At 39.1% G+C, this 17,721-nt stretch overlaps 1 protein-coding gene across 16 annotated transcripts in view; it reads left to right on the forward strand.

Moving 5' to 3' along the window:
• LOC109414826 (supervillin) overlaps nucleotides 1-17,721 on the forward strand; it is a 1,049,091-nt gene that overhangs the window by 354,317 nt on the left and 677,053 nt on the right. For 4 of the 16 annotated variants that reach the window (XM_062854051.1, XM_029870797.2, XM_029870799.2 and 1 more), the window contains exon 1: nucleotides 15,848-16,474. The exons of 9 other annotated variants lie outside the window; for them this stretch is intronic. The gene's annotated coding sequence lies outside the window, so the exon portion shown is untranslated. Of the gene's footprint in view, nucleotides 1-15,846; nucleotides 16,475-17,721 lie in introns of those variants that run through there. 3 more of the 16 variants (XM_029870800.2, XM_062854053.1, XM_029870802.2) reach the window with 2 other exon arrangements.

The raw sequence follows: 17,721 nt of genomic DNA on the forward strand, positions 1-17,721 counted from the left end.
GTATGTCTGAAACATACTGAAAAAAATTGTAGAAGAGAAATTCATGAAAGAACTTTGGAAAGCTTTTAAAAATATTTTCGGGAGGAATCAAGTGAGAAACTGTGGAAGAAAATCTTGGGAGTACATACTCTAGCAATGATCCCGTGAAAAACCTCGAAAAACCTGAAATCGTGAAAAATCTCGGAAGGAACTATTTATGGAAGCAAATACGTAAAAATCTCTGGATATACTTGGGAAAACTGGAGAAAGTCTGAAAAGTAAAACCTTTAATAATTTCAAGGAAAAACCCCGCGAGAAACTGGAAATGAAATTAAAGAAGGAATGCCGGAAGCATTTTAAAGAAGAAAAAAGGGTAGAATTTCGAAATCTCAACAGAACTACACCACCAGCACAGAGTACAAACTTCCATGTTCATATTTAAAACTGTATGGAATTTAACGGTCATGTAGTCTGTGGAGCTACTGATTGAACTTCTGTATGTTTTTCCCTGATTTTTAAGATTTTTATGCAACTGAAATTATGAACATTACAACTAAAACGGGTTGCATTATGAAAAAATCATTGCATAGTTTTGATTAGATTTCTGTATGTTTTTTTAGAAGTACAGAAATTTTATAAAAAGTTGGCTAATTTTTTAATTACTGCTTTTAAGGGAACGACTGTTACTTTAACTTTTTAATTAGTTAAAAGCCCACGTAGGTTCACGAAGTGTTACCCAGTCATGTACCAAAAAACTAAAATCAGGACAGTTAAAGTTAGCCGAAACACTAGAGACAAAACGAGAACATTACTTTCCCCCTGATGAAGGCACCATCCCTAAGTGCCGAAACGTTGGGTAAACAATAAACCCGTTTTAAGAATAAAGACTGCGTAGCCACTAAAAGTTTCCAGTTAAAGTAACAGTCGTTCCCTTAAACGCAATATTCACAATGGCAGTTGCACAACCAACTTTCTTCCGGTACATTGACGAAAACTTTGGACATAACACTGTGGACACTATGAAATCATACGCTACAAATAATAAGAAACTAGTGCACCTCGAAAACCGCAAATCGTTCCTCATCCAATGTACACGGCAAGGCGTATTTCCCAAGCACATCATCAATTCATTCAAGTGTGTCCACGAACTCCTGGCCGACAATGGACCATATACCAATAAAGTGGACCGCACCATCAGAAGATTCAAAAAGGCGATTTTGAATCTCGAAATAAAACAGACGTTCTACAAAATAAGGGAAACCACCAAAGACATGGACAGAATAATGGGCAACATACGCTCCCTCACAAGCGACATGGTAGCCGAGGAATTCTTGACCACACAGCGAACAGCGTACAAAAAATGGCTAAGCAAGAAGGACGGAAAAACTGCTAGGAAGGTTACCAAAATAGTGCAAGAACTGAACAACAACGGTACGGGAGAACCGTCATATAACGAACGAGCAATCCTGAATGCCACAGACGTAGACATCCCAGCAGAAACTCTTCACCTCCTCAGCTTAGGCCCGAAATTCGCCCTGCCCACCACTTCGCTATCCCAGGTTCCTTTCTACCATTTTCTGGCAGACACGGAGCGGACCCTGCTTACCAATGGAGACCAAAATGTGCAAAACCGAAATCGATGCAAATTAGTGAATGCAACGCAGAACTTCATTCACGGTTTTCATTCTATGGTAGAGCTTAGGGACAGCGCAACCACTTTCTGTGAACGAGCAACAAACACAACGAAGCAGTTTCTCCGAACACATCCAGAAGTATGCGTCCTCTCTGCTGATAAGGGGAACAGGACGGTAATCATGCAGAGAGCGGACTACGATCGAAAGATGCAAGCATTGGTCAACGATACGACGACCTACAAAAAGCTGCGCGCTGATCCCACGACACGGTTTCAAAATGGTAACAATAGCATAATCAAGAGGCTAAAGGACTTGCACCTCATTGATAACAGGACTGCGAACGATCTTAAGTCCAACAATTCCATCTGTCCTAGAATCTATGGACAGCCGAAGGCCCACAAACAGGATCTACCTCTCCGGCCAGTTATACCAAACATAACAGCACCCACATACAAGCTAGCAAAATACATCGCAAACATTCTGCAAAACTCGCTACATAGCCGACACAACACGAAAAGCTCGTTTGAATTTTGCGATGTAGTGAACAACATCAAACTGCCAGAGGGTTACATAATAATCTCTCTTGATGTAACGTCACTGTTCACAAATGTTCCACGATGGCTAGTCACCAGGAACATAATACACAGGTGGAATAAAATCGATACCGAAATCAATCTGGACCTTTTCCTGGAAATCGTGGAGTTCGTAATGGAAGCCAGCTACTTCTGCTACGATGGGCAATTCTACAAACAAATTTTCGGAACAGCAATGGGCAGCCCACTCTCGCCCATTCTAGCAGACATAGTACTTGATTCGGTTATTGATGCAGCTATGGAATCTCTACCATTCGAGATCACCATCTTCAAGAAATATGTGGACGACATCTTTATGGCGATTCCTCAGAACACCGAAGAACAGGTACTAGAAGCGTTCAACCGGATAGAGCCAAGATTGCAATTCACCATTGAAGCGGAAAATGAGCGAAGACTGCCATTCCTGGACATGACCGTCATTCGTAACCAGGACCAAGCATGGGAAAACTCATTCGCTCACCCGAATACCGGCGATGCATAATAGCAAAAAGAACGCCAAAACCCAATGCTGAGTGAGAGCCCGGCGCACTAAGAACGAACGCAACACGAACGGCTCGCCACCGACGCCACCGAAGCGAATCAGGAGAGAAGCAGATAGAGTTCGAAATGAATCAGCTTGCATCGGTGTATACGAAAAGAACGTTCGCTCTCTCAACTACCGAGTGGCATTCAGCTGATTGAATCAAAACGCACTCACTGATTCAATTCCCAGTACTGAATGCTTCCACTGAACGCTAAGTGAACGTTCCAATATGAATGCTCTCGCTCCCGACTCAGTACGCAAACACTCGTTCAATCTTGGTTCGTTCGCCTTCGGCACTCAGATTCGGTAGCGATTCATTCGGCCGTCGTTGTTTGCTTCGCCTGGTGCTCGGCGATTAGAAAGAATGAGCAATGAAAGTGGAAAGATTTTGCTTGGCTGGGGGAGAAGCACACTCGCATCAGATTGTGCGTGGATGTGAGTGAGGCATACACAATAAAATAATGATTTTTTCCCATCCTTGACCAGGACCAAACTCTAGCTACGGAATGGTATGCCAAGCCTATCGCGTCGGGACGCATGCTGAATTACAACTCCTTCGATCAACCGAAGCATAAAATAAACGTAGCGAACAATTTCATTCATAGAGTATGTTCGCTAACACGAAACAAACCTATGGATGAAATAGCGAAGACGATTCACCAGCATTTGCTTAGGAACAATTACCCCAAGCAACTCATCAACCGACTACTAAATCTCTACATACACAAACGGAGACAAAAAACTCGCAACCAAAACGACGTAGAACAAATCCCAACAGCATCGATAACAGAACTTCCGAATGATGATCCCAGCCAACCATTGTGTCAGCCACCCGGCCTCCCACCCAGCCAGCCATCGTGCCAGCCACCCAACCACCCAGCCAACCAAATAGCAGATCAACCCACCACACCCCCCACGAACCAAGCTACACTCCAGCATAATCCTGACCAAAATCCAGCATCACCAACAAACCACCAAACTGCAGACATCACACCCGATCATCGTAGTACCAGTACGATGAGGAATTCCACGCACGAAACTGAGGTTGAACCGGCAAATCCACAAAGGCAAAACCAAACGGCAAGTACAACACAGCAACCAATCTACCGAGCCATACCGTACCATCACTCTCCGACCGCATCATAAAAATTTTAGCCAAAGACTACCCGGATATAACAATCACCACACGACAACATAGTTCGGTAAAAACTCTCCACTCCAGAATCAAATACCCTGTAAAAAAAAAGACGAGATTAGTAATGTTATTTATAAAATACCATGTAATGACTGTAATGCCTGCTAGGAATGACGAGGAACAATTTACGGAAAAGATTAACTGGACATAAAGCTAACGTAAACAAACTTGACAAAATGATGAACGATGAAGAACACACACACACAAATGACGCAAAAATAGCTCTGATAGAAACCACAACAGCCCTAATAGAACATTGTATAACACACAACCACAGATTTCAACTAGACCACACTAATATTATAGACCATAGCCATAAACCATCTACACTTCCATTCCCATTAGTAAATAGTCCACGTAGGTTCACGAAGTGTTACCCAGTCATGTACCAAAAAACTAAAATCAGGACAGTTAAAGTTAGCCGAAACACTAGAGACAAAACGAGAACATTATTTTCCCCCTGATGAAGGCACCATCCCTAAGTGCCGAAACGTTGGGTAAACAATAAACCCGTTTTAAGAATAAAGACTGCGTAGTCACTAAAAGTTTCCAGTTTTTTAATTACTTAGTAGTCGTGCGGCTAGTTTCACCAAGCATAAGCCGCATCGTGTCGAGGAGCGTGGATCGATTCCCGCCGCAGCTGTCAGGAATAGTTTTTGGCGGTGCTACTGAGCGTTGCATGCTAGTCCGTTGCCTAGTGTCGTGCTTCCTTCAAAGAGCGAATAGCTCACTGGAAGCATTTAACGTGTCCATGATTTAAAAAAAGGCCTTGGAATAATCTGGAAAACTCAAGGTATTTTATTTTGTCATATTTGTAGATACCCTGACTCGATGCATAGACAATAAGTTGATCAACTAACAGTGACAATTTAAAAATTGTTGATGCTTTTTGCGAAAAGTTGCAGCTAGTTCAACATTTTTGAAATGCTAAAATCTAGTTCAAAGTTATTTGTGCAATTGGGTTGTTAAGTGAAAAAAATACTGCTGTTTTGCCTAATCGAAACAGCTATTTTATATAAAATTTACGTGATTTTATTGTGTCCCAATACCTTTGTTTGGATGGTTAAATAAACAAAACAGTTTTCATTTCCGTGCATGGAATGACAGTTCATTTGATAAAATGACCTAGGAGCTTAGTATTCGAGATCATGTTGTGAGGAAAAGTTGACCATTACGCTAGTGAAATAAGTTATTTAAAAAGGGAATTATGACATTGAATTTCATAAAGTATGATTTTAATAATGATTCTTTCCGGCGCGATTCAATAACTATGGGTTTAGAGTTTATTTCTCTTTAATTCCCTTAATTGTAATCTTTTATAACAGTATCGATAGTTAACTGGTTTTCATATCGACTTTAAAATGTTACTGTATTGAACGTACTGTTCCACTGAGGAAGTACACGTTGTGACAACAACAACAACGTCGCATTCGTTCCACTTTACCATTCGAACCTTCACATGCAGGTTGTTGTGGGATTAGCGCGGTACACTATGTGCTATGCATTTGCATATGCTGCTGCCCTACATTTCAACTCATCGTTACGTTGTTTCTCGCTGCAACCACGTTCATCAGGACGGCGTCACGTAAATTAGTACCGACAGCTAAAGTTGTAACGATGAGAGACCGCGACAAACTGAACTGTTTTTATTCATAAAGTAGGTTGGTATACAGCGTGTGTAAAACACGTATGCTAATGTTCTCCGTTTAACGATATCTTGTCCATGAATGGGAATTATTATGTCACCGAGGGCCTGCGTCGTCGTCGCCATCATCGTCCGCTGTCAGTCAGACAAAAAACAAAATTGCAACCTGTTCGTGTCAGTGGGACACATATCTACCTACTTCCACCGACGAGGCAGTGACTTTGAAAGGTTTTTTGCAGTGGTCGTCGTTGTCGTCTGCTTTCGATGGAACTTCATTCGAGTTTAATGACGTAATTTTGCGCAGTGCAGAAAAAGGCGATTCCTCACAGAATGATGCCTGGAATATTTCACCATAAAAAGCTGTAACTCAGTGACCAGTCTACACTGCATGAGGGATTCGTCCTCACCAAGTTCTTCCCTGACCTCTTCGAATGACTGCTTCAAGGACCTTCCTCGTATCTTCTTTCAGCAGCAAGCTTATGCTCAATCGACCAATAATCATATTTTCTCGCTCAACTAAATGTCATAAACCTTCCACCGACGTTATCGCTTCTGGCGAAGCAATAAACCACCAATGATCACTTCATTGAACCGCGCGAACACCGCAAAAGTCAAGACCTTTAACAATCCACCGCATTGCAGCCAGTCAGTGGTGGTATCCTTCGCGCTGGATCGCTGATGGCACTGACACGCATACCCCTTGATGAGATGAAGTGACATCTCAACTTCCATTACCAATCTTAGCGGGTGACCAATTTCACGGTTACCGGTCACAACCTCGAATTTAACACCGTCAACTAATCGACCAACTAACCATCGGCAATGAATGCCTTTGGTAAGGCTGACCAATCACTGAGACTGTTCCGCGACCCAGGTTCCGACCGATCTCAACGAAGGTTAAACCGCGCATGACCCACTGACTGTGTGGTAGCTGTGCGGTAATGACACCTTTCCGATACGTTGAGAGTGAGACCTTACGTTTGCTTGGTCTCGGGATTATTGATTTCCTTGTGTGTAAGGTGTTCTAGGCTGCGTTGTGGTAGCATAGAACATGGATATACATTCCCTTCAGGACCTTGAGTTTTCGAGGGAACGTGTAGCATTCTTATCCGCCCAGGCCCCTGCTTTGCAAGCAAACCGGTGAAGGTTCCGGCGAGCTGGCTCAGGCTGCGCAAGAGTTCTATCAATTTGTTTGTGCTCGCTCAATAATTGAGTGGAGTTGCTTCCGTCGGTCGTCATCGTATTTGGTGGTGGCCGTTTGCTGTTGTAATTTATGTTTGCCGCACGAGCTATGAGATTATGATTTATTTGCTCAAGCCGTTCGGAAGCGATTGGTGTCCCGAGATAGATGTGATGACTTATTGCGATTCAAGTTACAGCTTGAAATTTGTATTGCATTATTTACTATACTCTACTATACATCTACTCTCGAAATAGGACGTAATGAAATTTTTATTCATCTTTAACTTTTCATATTTGTTTTAGAATTTGATCAAATTTTGGGATGTGTAACGTTAGAATACAACATGCGAACCCCTGTGCATATTTCGGAGTAACTTCTTGTTGTCTTTTTGTGTTATCTGTTGTGTCACATTATGTCAACCACGTTATAAGTAGTGAAAACAAGCGACAGAATGGACGAATCAGAATTCTAATTACACTAGCTTACAAAATAAAACGAAAGTCGGAACTTGTGTCAACGACCAAAATTTTTGAAGCATGATTTAGCACTGATTTTGAAACCGTGCTTTAGCTCAATATCGAGTTTTACAACTTTTCAAAATATAAAATTTAATAAAATTCAAATATCTTGCGTTTTGTTCAACCGATTTTAAAACTTTTTCCATAAATTAAAAGCTGAATATAATACCTTTCGATCATCTAAATGCAGGTTTTGCATCAAATTGATGAAATTCAAGATATTGGGGACGATCTCCTTAAATTTTAGCAAATTTTCCAAAAATATATGAAGAAATGTATTTTTATTCAATAAGAATAGAGCGATTTAAAAATTCTTTCTCAACGTTTATTTGACAAATCATATGTAGGCAAGTTACAGTAAAAAATTCAGCCCAATCGGAGCATTGGTTACGGAGAATGAGATGTGTGAAATAGAACATAAATCGATTTCAAATCATCAGCCTTCTATGAAAAGTCGAAAAAATTTCCGCTCTACTGTAATTTTTTTCCATTGCGTTTTTGAACTTAGGGCATGATTCTACACCACAAACGATCATCAGCTTATCGAGTTCAAAAATGCTGTAAACTAGTGTTAATTCTATTATCAAGAAATTACCGAAATTGTATGTCTTTTTAAATGTCCTTCTTTATTGTTCACGTTCTATTTCGAACATAGCGTAGTGAGATGGGGGTTTGCTTTTTAGTTTGTTTTTGATACATACAATTATGAAATCTTGCTGAATCTATCATATTGACCATACACAGAATAATGCAATCGACAGTGGATAATACTTTTTTATTAGGGTAGTAGGCCCTTAAGGAAATTACATAAATGTTGAACCTTATGTACATTATTTGGAAGATTTTTTATAATCAGGACGATATTCTTTAGTTATTAAATAAAATATCAATCCAAGGACCAGCAAGTGTATGGATCAAAAAGTATTCTGATTATCGATAATCCCGGTACCAGAAAATTTCTAGAACACCATATGCTACTATCGTTCGGCAGCTCAAAATTCACGATTTTTAAATAGAGTTTGCCTCTAAGAATTGCTAAGAGATTTCTTCTGAGTTTTCTCCAATAATTTCTCAAAGTATTTTGGAATTATTGTAGGAACCCATTTCAAGATTTCAGCAAGAATTGATCCACAGATTCTCCAGGGATTGATTTGAAATTTCCATCAGGATTTGTTTTTGAGATCTTTTCAGGAATCTTTTCCCCTGGTAATTCTTCGAGATATGTCTCCTGGCGTTTCTTCAATTTTCATCCAGCCATTCCTTCGAAAAACCAATTCCTGCAGAAATACCTTATCATATTGTAGAGGAGTTTCTCTAGCGAATCCTTCAGAAGTTTCATCAAATATTACTCCAATTATTTTTTCAGTAATTTCTCAAGATATTCTTGCAGGAAATTCTCAAGAAGTTGCTCCGAGTATTCATCCTGAAATTTATCCATCGATTCCTTCAGAAATTCAGACTATTTCTTTGCAGGAATGCTTTCTGAAGTTTTTGTTAGAGCTTGGAGAGGTTCCGTTCTGGAATTTCTCCGGAAATTTTCTCAAACATAACTTCAGTAATTCCTCTAGAAAGTTCTAACGAGATTCGTCTCCGAAGTTCCTCACTCGAGGCATTGCACCACGAACTTCTCTTGGGATTAATTGGTATTCCTTCCTAAAGGATTCTTTCAGAAATTTTGCGGAGATCCTTTAGGAATACCTTCAGAAATGTTTTCAGGAATTCTTTCAGAAATCGTTGTCGTTTCTCCGGGAATATTAAAAAAAAATCTTCATGGAATACCTGCAGCGTATTCTCCACATTTCCAGGTATTTCTTTGAGATTCATAGCAGAGTTAAATGATTCCTTAAAGAATTCTTCCAGATTTGTTTCCAATTTCTGCTGGGTTTCCTCTGAAAGTTCCTGTAGCGAATATTTAAGAATATGTTACAGGGGTTTTTGTCCACTTAAAAATTTGCTGAGTCATTTTTTAAGAACTTCGCCAAAAATATATCCAGCAGTTCTTCCTGCTTCAGAATATTCTCCAAGAATCCCTTCAGCAATGTATACATAGATTTATTCATGAACTTCACCAATTCCTTTATCTACAGTTTATGCTCGGATTCCTGCAGATTTTTTTTGAAATTAACTTTCTTGATTCATCAAGTATGACCTTTATACTATTCTTAAGGGATTTTTTCCTTGAATTTCTCCAAAAGTTTCTCATAAAGTTTTTCTAAGAATTCCTCTTCAGCTTAAGGAGTTCCCCTAAGTATTCTCAAGAGGTTCCTACAGAAATCCCCGCAATGATTACTTCCGAAATCGCTTCAAATTCCAAAATCAGGAATCTCTTCTGAAAATAAAAAAATCTTGGAATCTTCAGAAATATCACCAGGAACCGTGGAAAAATTTCCGAAAAAAAATCACTGAAGAATTTTTGATAAAGCTTTAGATGAATTTCTGAAAAAAAAATCCATGGAAGAAATTTTCATGAAATCCGTTCAAACTACTGAAGAAGTCTCTGGAAATATTTCTGGAAGAATCCCTGATGTGTTTTCAGGATATTGCTGCCAATTTTTCGACGAATTCTGCGCAAGTCCGCATATATTGCATTGACATATAAATTCTATGATATTTTCCTTACTAGAAACGAACAACATAGATTTTCTGCTTTTATTTAATAGTATAACATTAAATTTATTTTTATTTTCCTAGGAGTAAAGGCCAATTTAATTTTATATCTTTTTTATTCTTTCTTAATGCTAAAGCTGGAATTCTATGTAATTGATAACGTGGACTTGTAACGATAATTCCCAGTAATTATTTTCCAGAGGCTGCGTTTCTTGTATGGATTTTGCAGGAATTGTACCATTTCCAAAAAAAACATGTTCATCTCTCTGGAAACATGGTATTAACTATCCGAATGTCATTTTGAAGGAAAAAATGTAAATATTTCAGTTTTCAGAGGAATTTGGCGGTAAATCTCTGGAAGAATTCTAGTTATTTCACAAATTCAAAACTACCGACTTCGGTTATATATGTATTATCAAAATCCCAACCGATAAGTATTTTTTCCTGCAAAAAAACAGTAAAATTAGTATTTTTTACGATTTTTTTTCGGAGATTAACTGATAATAACATTAAAATGAAACTTGGTACATTTTCTTCAGAATTTCGGTAAGGTCGGTAGAAAACATAGATGAGATTTTCTGAAAAACTGCCGAACACGACTAGTGCTCTAGAAAATATATAAAAAACGACGACTTCCCATTTTGTGCTGCTATGGAACTTTGACTCAAAAATTTTCAGGAAGAACTCTTTCAACTGCTTAAACTGCCGTGTGCAGCATAGTTGTCCCATGATAATAGAGATGTCCTCAGAACATGGGACAACTTTGCTGCACACGGTAGAAGCTAAGTTATAAGCCTTGGTTGAAAGAATTCTCGAAAAACTTTATGGAAAATTTGCTTAAGAAAGCTTAGGGGGAAAATACAATGTTCAATGGTTTTTAAAAGCATTCCATAACAATTTCTGGCGTTATTTGACCTGCCCATACCTGAAGATTCTACTAAAAAAAATATCAGAATTTCAGACAAAAACCTGGCTAGGCCCTTGACTTTGAATAGAAATATTTTAAAAATATTCAGAGAAACTATGAAACCGGGTGCAAACGGAAAACGATTGATATCTAGTCATGCGGTGTCAGAAAATGATTGTATAACATTTTGGCGAAAACCATTTCGCAGTGTAACATTTCGCGGAATGACAATTGGCGGAATGAACCATTTCGCGGAATGCACCGTTTCGCCGAAAACCTTTTGGCGGAATGTACCGTTTCACGCAAAATCGTTAATAAGAGCAAACAATTTAACTTATCGAGAGACAACATCATGATGAGATTCAAAATTCAAATCTGCACATGAAAATTGGGATACTTCATATCAAAAATTCATGTTTGTAGCAGTATTGCTGTGTGCGTTCAAGATGCAAACGGTGCCCAAATGCGCTCCAAACGCGGTAACACAATGTTACCAAAGGCAACTTAGCAACCATAGTCAAAACCACCGCCAACCTTGGATTCAAAAGCTCCCACTGACATCGGGTTACTTGTTAGAAAATCTTACCACATTTGGTGCTCCCGCATTTGATATTTGCATTTCGAATGCACACAGCAATATACTTTAAAAGAACAGCCTATGTATGAAACAAGGGAAAATCTCTGATAATATTAATTTAGCAGTTATGCCAAAATAAGTATAAAGCATACCATTTACGAAAGAACAGTTTTGACCACAAAAAGGAAATGTTTCGTATTTAACATAACAGTATATCTGTAAAAAAACAGTGTTTGTATGAAAGATGGAAAAACCTGTGATACAGAAATGAGATTTTTTCGAATATCTATTACAACCATTTGAGTTAGTTAAAACATACAAAAAAAATGAATGAATAATCTTGTAAAGTTATTACTAAGGAGTGTTACTTGACTTAGGGGTTACGCGGGCGCATCATTTTGGCATAATTACAATGCTTAGAATCGATAAAGGTGAAAGTGTTAAAGCTGATAAGCATATTCTGTTCCTGAATTATGATTCTGGGTCATTAGGCCGAAGGAGATTATACTGAATGGACGTTGGGCTGAACAATCATTGGACTTGAATATATGTTAGATCAATAAGATAATAGGCCTCGAAAGATCTAAAGAACATATCTCCCACAGAGTTAGCAATAAACCGCCAATAGATAACTCCAGTGCAACTTGAATGAACAGCCCTTGATTTAAAGAAGGATAAATTTCTAACGTCAGCAGCCTGGCCACCAAAAAACTCACCAAAAGTGTTACTCTAAAGAATAGCCCATTTTTGACAGAATGAAATATCTCAGATAAGTATGCAGTTTGGTCACTAGCTAACATTTTAAACAGTAAACTTGAAAGAGAAGCCTGTTATCAAAAAAGGTCAAATCTCCTAAAGAGTTATAAATTTGATCATGAAAAACTACACCCCACATGAACAGCCTTTGAAGAAAAGAAGGTAAATGATGAAAAATTTAACAATTCAGTCGCCCAATAACAATGTTACTGGAAAGAACAGACTTATTTTAAGAAAATCAAAATCTCTGAAAGTGTTAGCAATATAAGCGCTTGAAAGTACAACTTATGTGACAACGATGGCTTGTTGGTCATTGCGCCTAATGCCTATTTGGCCTAATTTCCATTCGACCTAAAGACATTCGGCCAAATCACTTTTTGCCATTTAGAATTCATCAACATTCAGAACTCTCAAGAACAGCTATACGAATAAAAGAAGGTAAATTTTTGTTCCGAAAAGTGACAGATTTAAGATCAATCAGTACAATCGTAAAGCTGAGGTGATTATGATTGCGCATGAATCGGTGATGGGGATAGTAAAGTTTTGCAGAGAAAATAATGTGTTATTCCATTATTATTTGCAAAGTATTAAATTTCGCGAAACAGTACATTCCGTGAAAAGTCGTTCCGCGAAATGGTATTCGGCACCATTTCATTCCGCGAAATGTTACACCGCGAAAAAAAAAATCCGCGAAATGATTTTCGGTGAAATGGTATACATCCGTTTATACGGTTATACATTGTATTTTATATGTGTCAACGCGTCCTTATAATAACAACTAATATTATATTTCTCTTTCATCTTTCAGGTACGTATTCCAGTCAAAAGGCAAGCTTTATATAAAACGAACATTGTTACTCCAACACTATGGAGAAGTTGCGGACCAACTTGAGGTAACGTTCGCCAAACAAACATTCTATCAACTTGCGTCTACAAATCGGCAATCCGAAAGAAAATGTCAAGTCGGTTTGAACATGGACAATTTGAACCGCTGACAATATTACACTGAAATTATAATCACACATATAAATTTCGGGCCTAATGACTTGATTCATTTTTAATTAACCCTTCAGTGCGCGCGCTGTTGTAAAAAGTACAACACTACCAAAAAACCTCGCTTTACGTATACAGTGCGAGCGCGGTGCAGTTTCGGTTGCTTGATGGCGCGCGTCCTGGAAGGTTAACAAAACTTTGTACGGAGCACAAACTTACACAGCTTTTCACCTAGGCACATCTAAACAGGTTTATGCCAGAAATTCATTCAAAAACACTTTCTAAGATTTCTACAGAAACTTTACTGAAGATTGATTCTGAAATTTCTTCAGGGGTTCTTTCAGAAATTTTTGCTGGGATTCCTTTCAAGAAGGGATTTCTTCAAAAGTGCAGATATTCTTCTAAACTTTTATTTACAAATCCGATAGGGACTAATTAGGAAATTCTTCCCATGATTTTTCCAAGAATTCTTCAAGAAATTCCCACAATGGTTGTTTCACAAATTGCTCCTGCCGTTCCATTAGACACATCTCCTTGGATGTCTTCATAGATCCCTGCAGAAGTTGTTCAGACATTTCTCTAGAATATCTTTAGAAGTTCTTTCAGAAATTTACAGAACAATTCTGAAGAATTCTTTAAGCAATCCTTCAAGGAATTTTGAAGCAATCCCTGTAGAGTTGTTTGGATAATTTCTTGAACAATTAATGAACAAAAATTTCTGAAGTATAAAACCTGATAAAACCTGATGAAGCACCTTAAGATACCTCCTTAGTTATCAGAAAGAAAATTATGAAAGACTTCTGGATGAACTGAGCAAGTTATTCTAACCAAAAATGCTTAAGAAATTTCTGGAATGATTCCTGGAGAAATCCGAAAAATTAAAAATGTCTGTACGAATCACAGACAAAGGTAATGGTAGAATTCTGGAAGATGTTACTCATTTAATGTTTAAGGAATCTATGACGGATTTTCTGAAGTAATGCTTGGAAGAACTACTGGAGGTATATCTTAAAGAATTCTTAGAGAAATTTCTTATACACTTACCTAATAATTTTGTATACAAAAAAAAAACAGAAAAAAGTTATACTACCTGGATGAATTTTTAAAGGGACTTCCGCAGAAACAAACCAAAACCTAGAGGAATTCTTCGGATAACCACTGAAGAAATTGAAAAAAATGAATTTTTGAAGGAATATTTGAAATAATATCTGGCTAATCCTCTGCAGGTATTCAAAGAAAAAAAATGAGAAAAATTCTCCATAGAATAGGTTCTGCAGGAATTGTTAGAAGAATCTTTGGATTTTTCTAAAGAATCTCTGAGGAAAGGTCTGAATATATTCAAAACAATGCCTGGAGGAATATCTGAAGGAAATATTGGAGAGATCACTGAAATGAAAAACCTCTAGAAGAATCTCTTGAAAGTTTCCTAGAGGAATTCCCAAAAAAATGCTGGAGAAAATCCCTGAAGAAACCTCTGGAAGAAAATCTGGAAAAAAAAATCTTATTTATATAGGAAAACTCTAGAGTAAAGAATCTTCAAATCTTTGTGAAAAAATTTCTTCTGGAATTGCATCTTTTAATGAAACTTTTGGAGAATTGCTGGAAAAACCATCGGAGAAATCCTCAGAATCATTTCTTGGAGATTTTCCAGGAGAGTTTTCAAAGAAATCCCAAAAAAACTTCTGGAAAAAAACTGACAATATTGCTGGACAAATTCCTTCACAAATGTTTGAAGAAGTTCCCAGAAAAATTCCTGGGGGAATTCCTGAGAGAACCTCTTGAGTAATCCCTCGACAAATTTTCAAAGAAATGCATGGAAAGCGATGCATTCGGAAGGGATACATATTGTAATATTTAGAAAAGTTCTTGTTAAAATCGTCTCAAGAAATCCTGCGAGAATCTAGTTTCTGTAAATATTGCCGGTGTCCCTGAGATTTTTAAGAAAAAAATTTTCTAGCTATTCCAGCAGGAATGTCTGTTTCACGATGTTTACAGACAATAATTCTTAATTCGGCACAATACCAATATATGGGGCGCTGAAATGTGGATACCTTGAGTAACCAGCTCTTATTTTCCCATGACAGCACACTGGATCCAACCCAGTGGACCGACGCCAAGACAGCGACGCTACCAGGGTTCTCTCCGTGGCCACTTAATCGCTGTAATGGTCAATTTCGATCGCAGGGCACCGGTATGACCTGCGTAACCAACTCTGAACCCTTGGACTACCTCCTGTATAGTGTCTTCACTAGCCATTTTCCGAGTCCTCGCACCACCTCCTCTGTAGCTCCAAGACGATTTTGCACAAGTCGTTGCTCTGCTATAACTCTGTCAATTTTGAACCAGCTCTGTTCACGCAATTCCAAATCAACTAGGGAATCGCGCTACTTGGGCGGTGGCTTCAATATTCGTCTGTTTTCCGCTATAACTCAGTGAAATTTGAACCAATTGACACAACTTTTGGAATGTGGTGAGATAGGTATAGTATCTACCCGTGTACAACATTTCAAGTCAATTGGTTCAAAATTGACTGAGTTATAGTGGAAAACAGACGAATATAGAAGCCACCGCCCAAGTGGCGCGATACCGCGATACCCTAAGTCATACTAGCATACCGTGCATAAAGAGAATAGGGTGTCGAGGCCATCATAATAGTTGAATGTAAGATCAAACACCCTAGTCCCGTTTAAAACAATTGCTCAATATTTCCACACCGCACTGTTCCTGTTATCAGTATCAACACTGTTAGTTGTACTGTGTGCACGATCGCAATTGAAACGACCGACTACAGGCGTAGAATCGCCACACACAGCGTGGCGTGGAACACACATGTCGCTTCGTTTACCTTCGAATCGAGATAGCACAATAATTATTTGTGTTCAGGGTAGTATTCCTCCTACTAGCAGGGCCATCAGTTAGTGTCGGACGCTTTGAGGAGCACATCTACCCATATGTGTTCTACGACTTGTTCCAGCCATACGACCGTATAGAGAGCATAGTAATTGCATACATACGACAACGACGTTGATCGTCGTCGTGGACGTTGTCGTTGTTACCATCAAAGGTACTCTACTTGAACGCGCGCGGCGGCTACACACAATTTGTCAGTCAGTCAGTCGCGTCACGGTCGTCGCGTGGAGTTCTCTTTCACCCCGTCGTCGTCGTTGTCGTATTGTTTTCATCGGTGTAGGTGGTCGTTGTCGTGATATAGTTCCGCGTCGTAGAACCACCCGAACCGCGTACGTACACGTGTAGCAGCTATAGGTAGATCACAATTCACAAGTCGATCCCACGAATTGGGATTTTTGGAAAGGTACAGAAATTGAACTTGAGCGAGCACCTGGTACCGGTTCTCCGAGCGTTTGTAAGTGCTAATTTTTCAAATTGAACTCAAGGTGAAATGGGACAGGGTGCGAGCGATCGATGGTGGTATAGTGAGGGAGTGTCTTTTTTTTTCGAAGGTAGAACAAACACTCTTGGGCGAGGTGAAGTCGCTACGCGCGTGATCGTGGGTTCTATTTCTAAGCGCTCCGCGGATCGACACTCTTGACTCGGGCAACGACGCAACGTAGCTCCCAACTAGGTTGGAAGTCATAACAATAACAATAACGCCCAATGCGAGTACAAAGATTTTAATTGATTTGATTGGCATGGAAAATGTGATTTATGTTTGCCATCTCCAATGAGGTTGGATTAGCTCCATGTCGATGACAGTGCCAGTGTTGTTGACTTCAACGTTGTGCACTTTAGATAACAGCGTTATCAGTTCTGGTGAAAATGGGAACGATTTAAGGCGGAGGTAGGGTTGTTCCAAGTGTTTCAAATCACGTAGCTGATCTATGATTGTTTTTGTTATTGTCTATTATTGTAACTTTGACAAACGTTTTGAAAAAAAAAGGAAAATCTAACCTTTTTATCTCTTCAAAAACACGTTGCAAAGAGTACTTCAAACCAAAAGTTGATACGGAAATGTTCCATAACAGAGCCAACTTCTTGACATATGACAAAAACATCAAATGAAGCAGGAATCAGAAACGCAAATCTTAGATATTTTACGATAAAAATCAACCCAATACATTACTGTGCAATATATTTGATGTCATTAAACTTATATTCTATCTCGACTTCAGTTTCTGGAAGTACCTATTAAAAAACTATGAAACAATTTTGGGGTTTTGCATGCTTTCCCCACCGGTCAGACTAAGGCCTGAGTGGCCTCTGCTTTACATAGTAGCCGTCCCCATTCTACTCGGTCCATGGCAGTGTGTCCCCAGTTCCGCACTCTGCGGAGGGTCCGTAGATCGTCTTCCACTTGATCGACCCACTTAGCTCGCTGCGCACCACGTCTCCTTGTACCGGTTGGATGGCTCTCGAGAACCATTTTAGTCGGGTTGCTATCCGACATCCTGATGACGTGACCCGCCCACCGTAGCCTCCCGATTTTCGTGGTGTGGACGATGGTTGGTTCTCTCAGTAGCTGATGCAGCTCGTGGTTCATTCGCCTTCTCCAAGTTCCGTCTTCCATCTGCACTCCGTCGTAGATGGTACGCAGCACCTTCCGTTTGTTACCACACTAAGGGCGCGTTGGTCTTCTGCATGTAGATTCCATGC

This window comes from Aedes albopictus, chromosome 2 (genome assembly GCF_035046485.1).
Source record: "Aedes albopictus strain Foshan chromosome 2, AalbF5, whole genome shotgun sequence".
Classification (NCBI taxonomy): domain Eukaryota; kingdom Metazoa; phylum Arthropoda; class Insecta; order Diptera; family Culicidae; genus Aedes; species Aedes albopictus.